General features: G+C 37.1%; 1 protein-coding gene and 1 non-coding gene across 2 annotated transcripts in view; both read left to right on the top strand.

Moving 5' to 3' along the window:
- The window catches only part of LOC146310152 (carbonic anhydrase-related protein 10-like), a 165788-nt gene that overhangs the window by 108707 nt on the left and 42157 nt on the right, over positions 1-14924 (top strand). The window lies entirely within an intron of this gene.
- Positions 2504-2575, top strand: trnaq-uug (transfer RNA glutamine (anticodon UUG)). Its single transcript has one exon. It is a non-coding gene; the product is annotated as a tRNA-Gln (tRNA).

Here is a 14924-nt window from a genome sequence, read left to right as displayed (position 1 = left end):
TCCTTAGCAATTAAAGAATAAAGTAGAAAGGCTTTATATAATATTCATATGGTGTCAATCTGTTGTGTTGTGATTGGTGGGACTGAACATTTTCAACACAGGAATGTAAGAAACTGTGATTTTAGTAATTACAGTTGATATGAGAAAAGGTACATGAATATGCACATGTGCCTCTGTGCCAGAGGAGTCAAAAATACACACTCATGTTTTACTCAAGTAGAAGTAAAAAGGTAAAAGTAGAAATACTGATTCAACCTCTTTACTCAAGTAAAAGTGAAAAAGTAAAGGCTGTACTCAGAACATAAAATTAAGTTTTGTCTTGTTACATGTTTTATGTCATTTTTGTCTTGTTACATCTTTTTCATTTAGTTATGTCATTTTTTTATTGTGTCATTTTTGTCTTGTTATATCATTTTTGTCTCATTATGTCTTTTTTGTCTTGGCATGTCGTTGTTGTCTCGTTACATCTTTCATGTTGTTATTTCTTGTTGTGTCTGACCTCGTTTTGTCTGGTTAGATCTTGTATGTCATTTTTGTCTTGTCGGGTCCTTTTCTTTCTGTTCCTTGTTGTGACACCTGTCACGTCTTGTCATGTTGTTTTTTGATCATGTTGATATTGTCTTGTTGTGTCTTTTTCCTTTTGTTACATTGTTTTTGTCTTGTGATGTCTTTTTTGTCTTGTTATGTCATTTTTTGTATCATCTTGTTATTGTCTTGTTACATCTTTTTCATTTTGTTGCGTCTTTTTCATCTTGTGGTGTCATTTTTTTATTGCATCGTTTTTGTCTTGTTACATCTTTCACATGCTTATTTCTTGTTGCATCTTACCTTGTTTTTGTCTTGTTAGGTCTTTACTGTTTTGTTGCATCTTTTTCATCTCATTACATCGTATTTATCTTGTTTCACATTTTAGATAATTTTCATCTCATTACATCAAATACATTAAAACTATAGTAACGAGCCTGTTTTGAAAATGTTGTAGAAAGTACTGATATTTGTGTTTAAATATACAGAGTAAAAATAAAAAGCTGTCTACTTAAATACAATAAGTTACTTCCTATTTCTGCTCAGTGCCCCACTTGGGTACTCTGGTCACACACACACCATTTTGTATTTTTTTTTTTAACTCAAATAATGAGTGTATTTTTACATCCTCAGAGTTTCTCATGAGATAAAGTTCACCTCTCCCACAGCCTGTCAAATGACTGTACTCTTCACGACACAGAAGCCATTTAAGGGTTACACTGGACTATAATTTATCAGTGCTAGTTGCTAGTAGCAACTAAACCTCTGATCTCAGACAGCATCTTAGAGTCAAAACATCTGCTGCCTGTGAAAATAAATAGAGCAATTTTCAATAAGTGGGTTGAAAACAGAGTGAAATACCTACGAGACTGCTCGACCCAAAGACCAAGAGAGTCTACTGACCTACAAACTTCCAGCTGAAAGCCCTTGAGACTGTTTCACATTTGAACAGAGGGGTGAGGAGGGGGCGGGTGCTGTTTCTATGCCACGAATACCCAGCATGCAGTGCATTCAGAGCACAGAGATTTATTGAGTGAATGGAAAAAAGCAGATATAAACATAAGGCCTGCATTTGATGATGTAAATTCAGCAGATTACACAGACCAGAGCCGGTTATGGCTGCAGTGGTACAGTCATCCAGTAAATATATAAATAAATAACCATAATTAAAAAGATGGAGGTACTTAGCCCACTGTCTAATGAGGGCTTTGGATGAAGCAGAGGAGTTTGCTTTGGATTTGAATAAGTCCTGGAGCAGTTACAACCTTCAAAGCTAATAAGCAGATGTTAATAGCCTCACACTGGCTGAAGGTTACATGAGCCAACTGCTTCTTCTGAAAACAATCAATCACAATGATGATTCCCGCACGCGTCATTTCTTGAGCAGTACATAAAATCGTTGTTAAGGTGTCCCGGGCTACGCAATTACTAAAGAGACAGAAGGTTATGACATGTACGCTACACTGAATCCAGCAACGCCCCATTAGCAAAATAAATAAAGTCTGTTTACAGCTCCAGTGTTGGTTCACTGCTGTGCTTTTATGCTGAAGCAACAGTTTGTCCACACTTTTACACGTTATCTCCTCAAAGCTCAAACAAACTGGTGCTAGAGAGCTTTTGTAACGTGACTGTCCTCAGGAGGAAAACAACCATCAGCGGTTGAAATGCCAAAATAATGTTTAATTCTTCTAGTTTACGTGACGAGCAGAAGTGCGAGTCATGAACAGAGGTGGCAAAAGTACACACAATGCAAGAACCACTCTTATGAACAGACTTGTTCTTCAGTGTTGCATACGAGTGTTTTAAGAGAAGTTTTCACGTTCACCAGTTTTCTCGTATTTTGAATTTTCTTTCAGATATGAGCACAATTTGTGAGGTCCAGACCTGTCGTAGAGCTCCACTGACTCATTAATGCACCGCCACGTTGCCCATTTGTGGTGATACCATGTCAAAAACTGTTTCCAAATGCTTTTCTCGTGGTTCCATGGTGTAATGGTTAGCACTCTGGACTTTGAATCCAGTGATCCGAGTTCAAATCTCGGTGGAACCTTGCTCAAAGAAAGTGACAGGTAGAGGTTTAGTTTGTTGAAACGAGGCAGGGGGTCGTGCCTCAGCTCTTTGTTCACTGATAACAATGGGCCTCATGAAAGAACCACTCACACAAACAGATTCGTTCTAGTGGTATGCACAACTCAAATTAGTAGAACTTCATTTTCTCTCAAATATGAAAACAATTTACGAGGTCCAAACCTGTTGTAGAGTCACGTGCAGTCAGTCTGCTGGTCTCCAGGTTTTTCACTAATGACTGTGTATTTCATTAGTTTGAAGACAATTTGAGATTGAAAAATAAATTACTCTTCATAATTATGTCGATATTATCCTGTTTGACTACATTTCAAATGATAATATAATGAAGAAGATTCAGGCTCTGAAATTTATAAAAGTAAGAAGTCGCCCACTGAAGAACATTTGTACTGACTGTTTCTAACTGAGGCTCACATTTTCTCCACCAGTCTCTCTCTGTCTGTTTCATAAGTATTTTACTTTGTTTTTACCCAGTTACATCTTTTATCGTGTCTCTGTCTTGTTGTATCTTGTTATGTATGGTTACATTGTTTTTGTCTTGTTTCGTCATTGTCATCGCCTTACTGGAGGATTGTCCTTGTTCTCTCCTACTTTAGTTTTAATTGTGTCTAATCAATTAATTATTTGTATTTTAATGTCGGAAAATTGGCAGTGGGGACCACCTGTGAAGTTTTACTGACTGTGACAGTGATAGTTCCTAAGAAACCAACTGTGCAAAAAACAGGAGTGGAAGTAACTAATTACAAATATTGAAACTACTGTAATGAAGTAGTTTTTTGGGTACTTCTATTTAAATGAGCATTTTTTTTCAGTCTGTACTTACTCATGCTTAAGTATGCATTAATAGATGTGACAACTTAGTTACTTCTAAAATCATAGTTGAGTACTGAGTACAATTTGAATCAATGGCCAAATTTTTCATCTGCGTTTTAGTAGCCAATCAGGTGATCTGATCACAAACAGGCCAATGAAATCAAAGATATTCAAATGAATACGGAAAATTAAAGTTCAATTTAAAGTGAGGAATAAGTTAAAAAAAAAAAAAAAATCAAAAAGAACAAACTGAAACAAAAATTGAAAGTCATGAAATAAACGTGTTTTGTATCTTATAAATTACTTCTGATTTATCGATTGTTACCATACCTCAACTATTGGTTCAGGAAAACTTTGCAACCCTAGTTTGAAGAGGTGACTATGACACCAACAGTTAAAAGTAACTTATTCTCTGAGTAGTTTTTGTAATGAGTACTTTGTTCTTTTACTAAAGGATATTTCTAATAGCAGTACCTTTACTTGTAACTGAGTAATATTTTAGTAATGTGACAGTACTTGTACTTAAGTACAGTTTTTTAGTACTCCTTTCCCCACTGGCAAGAAGTAGCAGCAGTTTCTGTGGTCAGTATGGCCGCCTGTGACTGAAATAAGTAAAGATGGTCACATTTTCTTTGCCTTTTGTGTAATTTATATAAAAAACATTTAATTTTAAAAAACTTAAAATTAAAATACAGACACTTTTAGGAAAACTTAGGTACCAGAAGCATTGGATTTTAATTGCACATATAAATTTGAAAATTGATTGCCTTGGCTCTTGTAGTGTTAATGATTTAATGATTAGATTTCCATGAACATGTCTATAACTCGGATCAGAGCACGTACGTTTTGTATCAGCAAGGTAATTGAGCAGGATCAGATTTTGGCTCCCCACATCACAAATGCAACATATCGCACTGCTGAACAAGAAGCAGCAAACATCTTTTTGAAGTGTGGATTAGCCTTGGAAGAGATGCTCAGCCTTGCAGCATTGTGTCTCTTTATCATGAGTGCCTGGCTGGGATCCCCGGGGGGGGGCGAGTGGTTGGAAATCACCGTCCTCCAGCAGCATAATGCTGCGAAAGAGCAAGCAAAGCAGAGCTTTCTACTCACCATCCTCCAGTGTGATAATTAAGCCCACAGTGTCAACAGAGGGATAGCCAGAGAGCTTGTCTCTAATAGATACCGACAGAGCAGAGGACTTAAATTAAAATCTCGGCCCTCACTGCGTGCTCATTGGGTTACATGCATTATGCAGTGGCCTATTACAGCCCAGGCCCAGGTGGGAGCTATCACTTTTCCTCTTTTAAATATTAGCATTTCATTTCGCTTACTGTTTCTCTGAGGAGCTCAGGCTCTTCCTCACTCATTTCTCTCTGTCCAGAAGTGTTTCTCTCAAACTCTCCCTCCAAACTATTTCTCTCTGCCAGTCATTGTCTAATTTCTGCCCAATTCTATCCATTTGTTTTTTTTCTCTTTTCCTCGTTATTATTCTGTCTTTATCTCTGTCAGTTCTGCTAATTCTTTTTTCTTTTGTCTCTTTCCTACTGAATGTGTAATTGTTTGACTGACTGATTCTCAATTCTCCGTCTCTGTCAGATTCTCTTTCTCTTTCAATTAATTCTTAGTGCGAGATGTTCTGCTGTGTCGAGCTAATAGTATGCAGTCTGCTCCCTATCTCCAGGATGTTTTAATTAAAATAATAATCCATGGCATTCATATCTGTGCACTCTTAGAAATTAGAACCAGAAAGGGTTCTTTGGCTTATCCCCATAGCAGAACCCGTTTTGTTTCCTGGTAGAATCTTTTATAAAGGTTGCACTTGGAACACCTAGAGAACTCTACCTGGAACAACATAAAGGGTTATTACACCTAGAACCATCTGTGAAAGGTTTCACCAAGGCCTGCCTATGAGAGGTTCTACAGAGAACCTATCTATGGTGCAATGGTTCCACCCAGAACCACCTCTCAGAACGGCAACCAGCGGTTTCTACCAAAAATGTTTTTGTTTTGTTTTTTTTTATCTAGAACCCACCCAGGAGATTCTACTGAGAACCTTTTTATATTCCAAGGGTTTTATCTAGAACACACTGAGGAGGGTTCTACAGAGAACATGCACATATTCCCAGGCTTTTATCTAGGACATACTCAGGGGGTTCTGCTAAGAACCTTTTTATATCCTTTTTATATTTAGGTTTTATCTCAAACACAGACAGGATTCTACTGACAGCCTTTTTATATTATATGGGTTTCATCTAGAACCCACCCAAGGGGTTCTATCAAGAACCTTTTTATACCTAGAACTTTTACATTAAAGGGTTTTATCAAGTACCAACCCAGAGGGTTCTAAACCAAACTTTTTATTCTAGGGTTTTACTGAGTAACCACCCAAGGAGCTTTACTTTATGTAGAACACACTCAGAGGGGTCTATATAAATAGGAGTTTTTTATAATATTCCAAGGGTTTTATCTAGACACTATCCAGGAGGTTCTTCTGAGAACTTTTTATTCTCAGAGGGGTTTTATCTAGGACACACTCAGGGGGTTCGACATAGAACCTTTTTATATTATGCTACCAAAAAAAAAAATCCATGATGAATCTTTGATGAAAAACTTCTTCAACAATTTCAACTATCCTCCAATCTCAAGAACTCTTTCTTCCAAAAAGGTTTTTTGGATGAAGAGGGTTCTTAATGGAACCCCTTAGTCTTACAAAGAAACTATTCATGACCGCTTTCTTAAAAAAGAGGTTTCTCCAGCTTCAGGGTAGAGCCTCAGCCCTTCAGGAAGAACCTGTATTTCTAAGAGTGACGCGGCAGTGTTATCAGTTGTGCGTACTGTAGCATCATGTGTTGTGCAGTGATGTACATCATGTGTGTATCATGATGAGGATACAGCCTGAAGGAGGAGCATCTTTCTGTGGTGTATCAGGCTCATTTCACATCGACGGACTGAGTCGTACATCTTCACTAATTACAAAGTCAGCCCCTAAAAGAAGCAAAAGGTGTGAACCGAGGATATTGTGTTATTCTTTTGACTAATGACTTCCACGGGAGGCTCAAGTCAACCTTAATTCTCTCTCATTGTGTATTTTAATGTCTTTCTCTCTGCCTCTCTATTGTTTTTGTCTCTCATATTTGCCATCTGCTTGTTTCTCCTGTTCCTATACAGTATATATACTGAAAACATCATTTATAATAGTCTTGATTATCTAAATGATGTGTCTTTTGTATATATAACATCTCCCCCCTAAATGAATACATGCTGTGCATAATGAACCTTTTTCACAGCAGCCATTCAGACATGAAACAGTCGAGTAAACACAGGTTTTTAGCAATGATACTAATGAAGGTTCAGTTCTATTCAGGTCAAACAGAGTCAGGGTGCTGCTATTGTGCATGGAAAGGTTTTGCTACGCTAAATGGAACAGGACCTTAATTAGTACAATTGTGTTTACGCCTGTGTTTATTCCACTTATTCATGTCAATATTTCTGCTGTGAAAAAGTTCTATTGACCATTTGCTTGAAATGTTTCAAGAGATAAAATCAAGTTTCTTATTTCCAACAGTTAGCCTCAGTTTCAACTAGCATCTGTTGCTAGCAGGTTTTATCAGATGTAGCTAGTAAAATTATTTTAATCTGCTCTTGATGTTTATAAATATCATGCTGAATGGCATGTTCATGATCCATGTAGAAATTTCTTCTTAAAACTTATTAAGACTTCTTAGGTTTTTAGATAAGAACTGACATGTTTGTGCAAAATAATGGATTTGCACTGCAGACATGTTGACATGTCAGGTGTATTAATGATTGTTGCATTCTGTTTAGTGGAGGTCTTTTTGTTGTGCATGCTGGTTCACTGTCACTGTTACTGAGACACTTAATGGAACTGAGCTGTAATCACTGTTATTAACTCCACTTGTGTTTTTCCTGCTCTGACAGGTCAAAATGTCAGCTGTGTAACCAGCCCATTAGTTATTTTGTTTTCTCTCCTACACTCCTACAGTTGTATACTATTATAGAATTTAAATTACAAAATTATTTTGTCTTTTTTAAAATTATTAATAATTATTTTCATTTTTTAATATAAACCTTAACTAGAACAGCCAAGGTGTTCATTTTAACCATTTTCAAATTTGTATGTGCAATAGGTTTTGTCTGTTGTTGTGGGCGCTTCTCTCTCTGAAGTTTAAATTAAACATGGCTGCCTTGAACTTTGCTTACTTTTGCACTGGCCTGTCTTAGGGGTGGGAAGAATGGGGGAGCTGCAAATCATGTCTCGTCTCCGGTTCCCTTGGACCAGGGCAGAACATTTGTTGAATTAAAAAACACAGAGCTGCTGGTACTGGAGTGTCTGTATTTGTATTTAAAATGTGTTTTATATAAATTACACAAAAGACAAAGAAAATGTGATCATTTTTTACCTATTTCAACCATAGGTGGTCATACTGACCACATGGAAGTTGCCACTGTTATATTATTACTTGTTGTTGGAGATGCATCTTGGTTGCTTAGAAACTATCTTTGTCTCTGTCAATAAAACTTCACAAGTGGTCACGATTTCCAATTTCCCAACATTAAAATACAAATAATTAATTAATTAGACTCAATTTTAAATAAAATAGGGGAGACCAGGGACAGTTTTTTTTTTTTACTTATTAGAAGTAGCAATGTTTCCAGCTTGTTTTAGTTTTATTTTTGTACTTGTTTCCAGCCTTTTCCCACAGGCTATTATTATTTTTTGTAACGGTTCTTGCTAGAACTTTGTTATTATTAATGTTAAAATAACATATTTATAATCTTATAAAATACATCTTGCTATTTCTCACTCTAAGTAATTCTAGATTAATCTGAAATTTGAATCAGATCACTGATGGTGACGATGCAATCATTACAGTTTACTACATATTATGGCTGCATATCGATAAATATATAAATACATTTGACAAAATTTACATTTCGGTGTTATTTCATTTTTAAAAAGGCAATGCAATAGGTTCATACTGACTGTATATAGCCATTCTAGTAGTTCTGGACTTGTCAGTTTGATAACTTATTTTAAGAAAGAATCTCAAGCAAGAAACACATCACTTAAAAAATCAAATGGGTTTCAGTGCATATATTTATTCATTTATTTTTTAATGAGTATTAATCTCCAGAGATTGTGGCCAATGATGATGCTATCTGTGTAATCGTCTTGAGTTGAGCTGATCTGGGATCAGATGCGTGTCAGTTTAATGCACTCGTGGAGGTACTGACTGCATGGTGCCAGGTTCCTCCTCCTTCCATTTTCAGCTGGAGTTTATTGTAGTGACCCTTTCTGGGGTTTTAAATTATGCAATTTTTGGTCTATACCATAAAAGCAACTGTTTAAATTTTGAATACAAACTAAGCACTTAGCTTGCATTTTTTTAGAAGAAGAGAACACTTATTCACTAAAATAATCTTCAGCTTTCAGGCTTTACTCACTTGTGTTTTCATGTGTCAGCATTTTTCATGGTTCTACAGCATTTAGACCAAATGTTACATCAAACTCTATCAATTAAAATAACAGCTCACCTTCTGATTGTGAGATAGGAGATGGCCTAGGAGACTTAGTTTAGGATAGATTAAAAAACTCTTTATATATACAGTGTCACTGTCACTGCAGCACTCTGCAACATGTGGACAAATCCAAAGCTTGTTGGCTTGTTGTCCTTATTGCCAAGCTGTGACAATCACTCACTGGGGACGGTTTTTACAAACAGTCAGTTTATGTCATGTTCACGTATAGATAAGGTAAATGTATAGTCCCACATTTTATTTGCACCATGCATCTTCTGGTTTTGTTTGATGTTACAGACATAAGTTCTGCTGTATTGCAGTATTAAATCTTTGTTGGCTGGTTGATGTGTTGTCTGGGTTTTGGGCAGCAGTGGAGGTTTTAGTTACAGATGCAGTGGCATCAAGGTTGTCTCACCGTCCTATATTCAGCTCTCTTAAAGTGGTACCTCAACAAATTTAGACAACAAGCTCAGTTTACCCATCATACAAAACAAACTGTATATTGTGTTCCATGCCTCTTGAGGAGCTTTGTCAGTTCTGAGAATATGACCCTAGTGATGTCATTGGAGTTATCTTGGCTTTGGCTTGAGAAAGGGGTCATGTAGTTTGACAGATGTGGGTGTTTACTAGTTACCTACGAGGCAGCTGGACTCGCGAGAATCCATCGTGCAAGGCTTCAAGTTATTCATTAATGTATGCAGCAGAGGTGGTGCGATCCAATCAGCATCTTTGGAGGGACCACTGCCAGCTGTGGGTGTGGATTTAGGAGTGACCACAGCAAGAAACATCCAAACTCCTGAAGAGGTTAGCATACATACTGTGATAGCATCAGTTCCATCAGAACTGGAGAGTATTTCTTCTTTGAAAGTAGAGTAAAGAACAACACTGAAGGCTTTTCTCCATGGACAAGATGTTTCTGCTCTTCTCCTGACTGGCTTCAGCAAGAGTTTGACTTTCCTAACAGAACAGATAGATTTCTCGAGTGATCTCGGGGGCACATTAATCTGAAAATGTTAGGCACTGTTTGCAAAGAAAAATTGAACGACACGTTTCCTCAAAATTGTGTGGAACTGTGCGCAACAGGGTTTGACATTTGTTTTTTCCTGTTTGGTAGGTGTGCCACAGGTGTTACCCAATCAGCAGAGACATGTATATAAACACCACCATATTAAAAAGGCAATAAAGTGCAGAACATTTGTGAACACAACAGGCTGTTCAGCGCAACACCATTTCTGTTTCAATAGATGTTTTTTTGGGACTGAATGTGTTGATCTCACAAATCCAGCTGCCTCGCAAGCTCACTGTACGTCATATGATTCACTGATCTGGGCCCCGTTTCCCAGATCCTTCGTAGCGCTACGTGCGTTGTAAGTTGTATCTTAAGGTCTCCCTTAAGCTTACAGGCTATTTCGCAACTCTGGGAAACAGCCTGGGAGACCTTAAAATACAACTTATGACACACTTAGCGCTGCAAAGGCTCTGGGAAACGGGGGCCCTGATTGGTTGATGTTAGCCCATATTAGACTTGATGGCTCATCCAATGACCTGCCTAGTGTTTTTTTAAAGTGCCTGCCCTTTTCCAAACAGTTTTGAAGGACGACTTTTTAGATGGTGCCACCCTCAACAAACAAGAAGCCATCAGGTGTGTCAGGTTAGGTGGAGCACTCGTCCTTTACAAATTATAAAATGCTGCAACTTCTTACTTTACTTTTGATTTCAGATAAATAGTTAATAGGGCTGACTGGAATCCTTTGAAATATTGTAGCTTCTACTGTTGCCATGGTTATTGACATCCAAATTAGCATTTGAATGCTTTGTGTTGTTTTTAGCTTGATCTTTTATTTCAAAGAACAGGATGTTGTTTTAGCTTTCTTAATATTAGCTAAAGAAGTTCCAAAAGTTTAATTTAGTTGCGTTGTGGTTCCGTGGTGTAATGGTTACCACTGTGGACTATGAATCCAGTGATCCAAATCAAGTCTCGGTGGAACCTAATATAAACCAAGAAAAGTTAAAAACCTCAATAGAAAAGATGGACTCACTCTTCTCCTGACTGTCTTTGGCAAGAGTTTGCTCTGATTGGTTGAAGTTAGATTTGACAAACACATGGTTCATCCAATCACCTGCCAAGTATTTTTTTGAAAGTGCTTGCCCTTTTCCAAAATGTTGCTAAGGCCAACTTGCCAGATGGTTCCTTGTAACATTGTGTGTTCCGGAAGAGTTGCTTCCGTGGTCGCTTCTCACTGTCATCACACCTGAAACCATGGCTGTAGCTGCTAGTAGTCCAAAGACAAGAGATAACCTGAAGCCTGGAAAGATGGATTCTTGCGTGGTCTCTCTCAAGTTTTTGTAATCTTGAGCCTTTTGGTTAAGGTTACTTAGACCACTCAGAACAGAATGCAGTCCATTCTCCTTTGAATAAGTTGCTTTTAACTTTTAAAGAATTATACAAGACAAAATTGCTTTTTTTTCAAAACTGTTTTTTTTCTATTTTCAGTTGCTCCCACAATTTCATTGCAAAGAAAAAAGCCTAGAAATGTTTCAACATGTATCACAAGTTTTTTTTTGTTTTTTTTTAAGAAAAGCGGCTATGAAATCAGGCATTTTAGGCTGCAAAAATCCAAAGAAAAGCCTGCAAAATCCTGGATGGACTGTTAAACATCCATGCTGATGGTCCAGTTTGGAAAAAAATGTGAGAAATAAGAATACAATCAGTTGATAATTTCATGCAGTGAAGGCTACAATGGCTGATGAAGCTGAAATCTGTGCTCCTCCATATGAATAGCACTTCAGTGAGAGATTTACAGATAAAGAACAAACATTTAATGTTGCTCCATCTTCCATTTCACCTCCATTTCAGCAGGGTCTGATCCAGCTCAGAGGTCCTCATTAGATTTCATGTCCAGCGCCTGAACCACTCAGCCATCACAGCTCTACTTTTCTTCAGTTTCATCTTTGCCATTATTAATGCCATCTCCAGCCTTTTTCTAATACTCCCTCTTCTTTCCACACCTTGTCTTCTTGTCCCATATTTCCATTTCCCTGCTGTTCCTTCTTTCACTATCATTCATCTAATTTTGTTCGTTAGAGTCACGACCCCACCTCACCCTTTCCAATTCCAGCTGTCGTGCTCCTCTCCTCTCTCCCTCCGTACAGTGGATCCCATTGCACGCTTGGTAGAAAACAGACGAAGGCTTTGAAGATTTACCTCACGCTGGTTTGGTTTTCTAAGAGCACACATCAAACAGCTTTAACCTGTTTGTACTCAATTACTTGCAGTGTGTTTCACTTGTTTTCCTCAATCCAGCGCAGGGAGCTCCCACATGCAATTGGCAAACCCCACCTGCTGTGTGACATCCCCGTCATCTAATGTAGTTCTGTTAAAAGACGTGGAAATCCTCGGAGAGCTGCTCATCTGTGAGAACAGCTGCTCCTCCACTGTAACTTCAGATCATTCTATATTTCAGAAATGAATGTAAAAGAACACAGCTGTGTCTTTATTTAGCTGTCACAATGATGTTTCACCAACGCAGTTTCCATCAGCCTTCCCTTTACAGCTCACTATTCATATGTATAATTATTCATATGTTGTCCTGATTTTCAATTTTCAGATATTTTTTGGGCTTTTTCCTCTGTGGTGGGCCTAATGTGAGAAGCCTTTGTATGAACAGATTTGGATTCATGAAATCAAGGTGAATCTAAACAAAATTAGAGCTGTTCCTTCATAATTCACACAAAATATCTACAGATGTACAGATAATAAGCAGAAAAGAAAGGTGATGGGTTTGGTGATGCATTTCTTAACATTGAAAAGCAGCTTTCCTGAAAGAAAAAAAATCAAACAAAAAAAAAACATGATGCATGAGCATGAAAATGAAAACTCAGAAAACTCCACGGTCCACTACTGCCAACAGTTCCACTGGAAAGAATTGATTTTGCTGTGCAATTTTGCAGTTATATGCTGGTGTGAGCAGGCCTTTATAATGCACTAATCTGAAATCTGAAGTAACATTTGAGATATATTAAAATGTATAACATTACTTATATTCTGTACTCTGATTATTTTCTGTCGTCATCCAGATGAACCTCCTCCATTATAAGAACCACCAGGGTAACATCAGCTGTAACAGAGAGTATTCTCTCATCCTGTGACTGTCACGTCCCCTTGACTGTGTTTGCATGGCGCCTAACGTCAAACCATTTATTCTTTGTTTCTTTAACAGTGCAGCTGGTGCCTTTACAGCTGTAGTAACATCCTCTCTTCTCTTAAGATCCCCTAAAATCACTGCAGCTCTGCTCTTGGATAACGTTTTTTGTCAATGAGACGAGACGAAGAGAACAGCTAATATTATGTAACAAGTTGGCCGTGCTGATTATGCGAATGATCACAGCTCACGAACACACACTTTCATGTGAACAGGTGGCATTCATGAGGTTGAAACCAGAATTTTACAACATTTTTTTTTTTTTTTACAATTAAGAGCTTTTGGAGTCACAATCACAAACAAAAAAGTAACTTGTAAAACTTAAATTGTAGAAGTTCCTCTAACTTAAAAATGTTGAGTGCCAGTAGAATTTTATTTATGTTTTTTTAACTCATAATTTTGTGTTGTTTTTTTTTTTTTTTTATTCATTCTGGAGGTAACAGTTCATATGAAAGTGCCATAACAGAATTTAGACAGTTCATTTATTCAGTTGAGTAATCAGACCTAAAAGAACATCAGCGTGTCAACTTATTTAAACAGAATTCAAATTAAAATAACAGGAAAAAAAGAGAAGAAAAACAAAAAATGAAATATTGATTATACTTTTCACCCCATCTCTCCTCCACCTCCACTCCTCCCCTGTGGCCTCAATTCTTCATTTTAAGTTATATTATAGTTATATTTGCATCTACAAAGTTATTAAATTCTCTTGTACATTCTTTATTTATTCTTTTTTTTCCCTCTTTCCCTTTTTCTTTTACAAATAATATTACAGGAGATACAGAAGTTAACAAACATTGGCTTAAACTCAAAATTTTTGACTAATCCTTTAGGGAAATAAGGTCCCTCAAAACATCCTGAAAATAATTAATTTGTATAGTTAAAAAATATCCAGTTCTGTTAACTTACGAGGAGTGAGTGACAATTCTGAGTTGCAGTTGCTTAAAATATTTGAGCTGGCTTAATCAATAATTTTAATTTAAATGTAATCAAAGAGTACAATATATAATATTTAAGCTCTGATGAAGTCCAACTTTAGAGCTCAAGAAAATGATGGCACTTGATTATCTACATATTTCTGAGTACTGCTGACATATTCAGGTTTATAGTGTAGAGAAGGTTTAAGATAAGAAAAAAAAATAAAGTCTTGGTATAGAGTAATGGGAAAGTGCTCCGCCTCTGTGCTGCCTGTCACTGAACCTGTTGAGTGACGTAGAAGAGTGTAAAAGTCATTTTTAGACCCCAAATCCTCAGCTTCTTTTAAATCCATGTTGTGCTTTTCTGTAAGGATTACACTGTGAGAAGATTTCAGGCTGGTGAGTAATGGTTTAATTTCATACTACCCCGGCAGTGGCATGCCACAATTAAACTGAGGCTTTCTCCTCATTTATTATATACAAACAGCAGTAATGAATATGTGAATGCAGCGAGTGTCATGTAATATGTATGATGAATACGGTTGGCATGCGGGTAAAGAGCATTAATGCTTTATGTGTTGCCTGCAGCGTTTGTGAGGAGCTGACAACATACAGCTCTGGGGCCGCGTGAACAACAGGAAAAGCTGTTTTAATCCATACAAGCAGAATCACTTTATTTGTCATACACTGTAAATACAGAGGAATTACAGCACAGGACAAAGCAAGGAACAAGGATAACAAACCTACATTGAAGCAATGCTTCAACTGAATTTGGCATTTTTCCTCACAATTTTTTGTCTATTTTGTCTTTTTTAAAATGTTATTTTCCTGGCTTTACTGC

This window comes from Lutjanus erythropterus, chromosome 19 (assembly GCF_056507025.1).
Source record: "Lutjanus erythropterus isolate fLutEry1 chromosome 19, fLutEry1.hap2, whole genome shotgun sequence".
In the NCBI taxonomy this organism is placed as follows: Eukaryota; Metazoa; Chordata; class Actinopteri; order Lutjaniformes; family Lutjanidae; genus Lutjanus; species Lutjanus erythropterus.
Note: the sequence above shows the minus strand (reverse complement) of the source record. Positions and strands in the feature narration are given on the sequence as shown.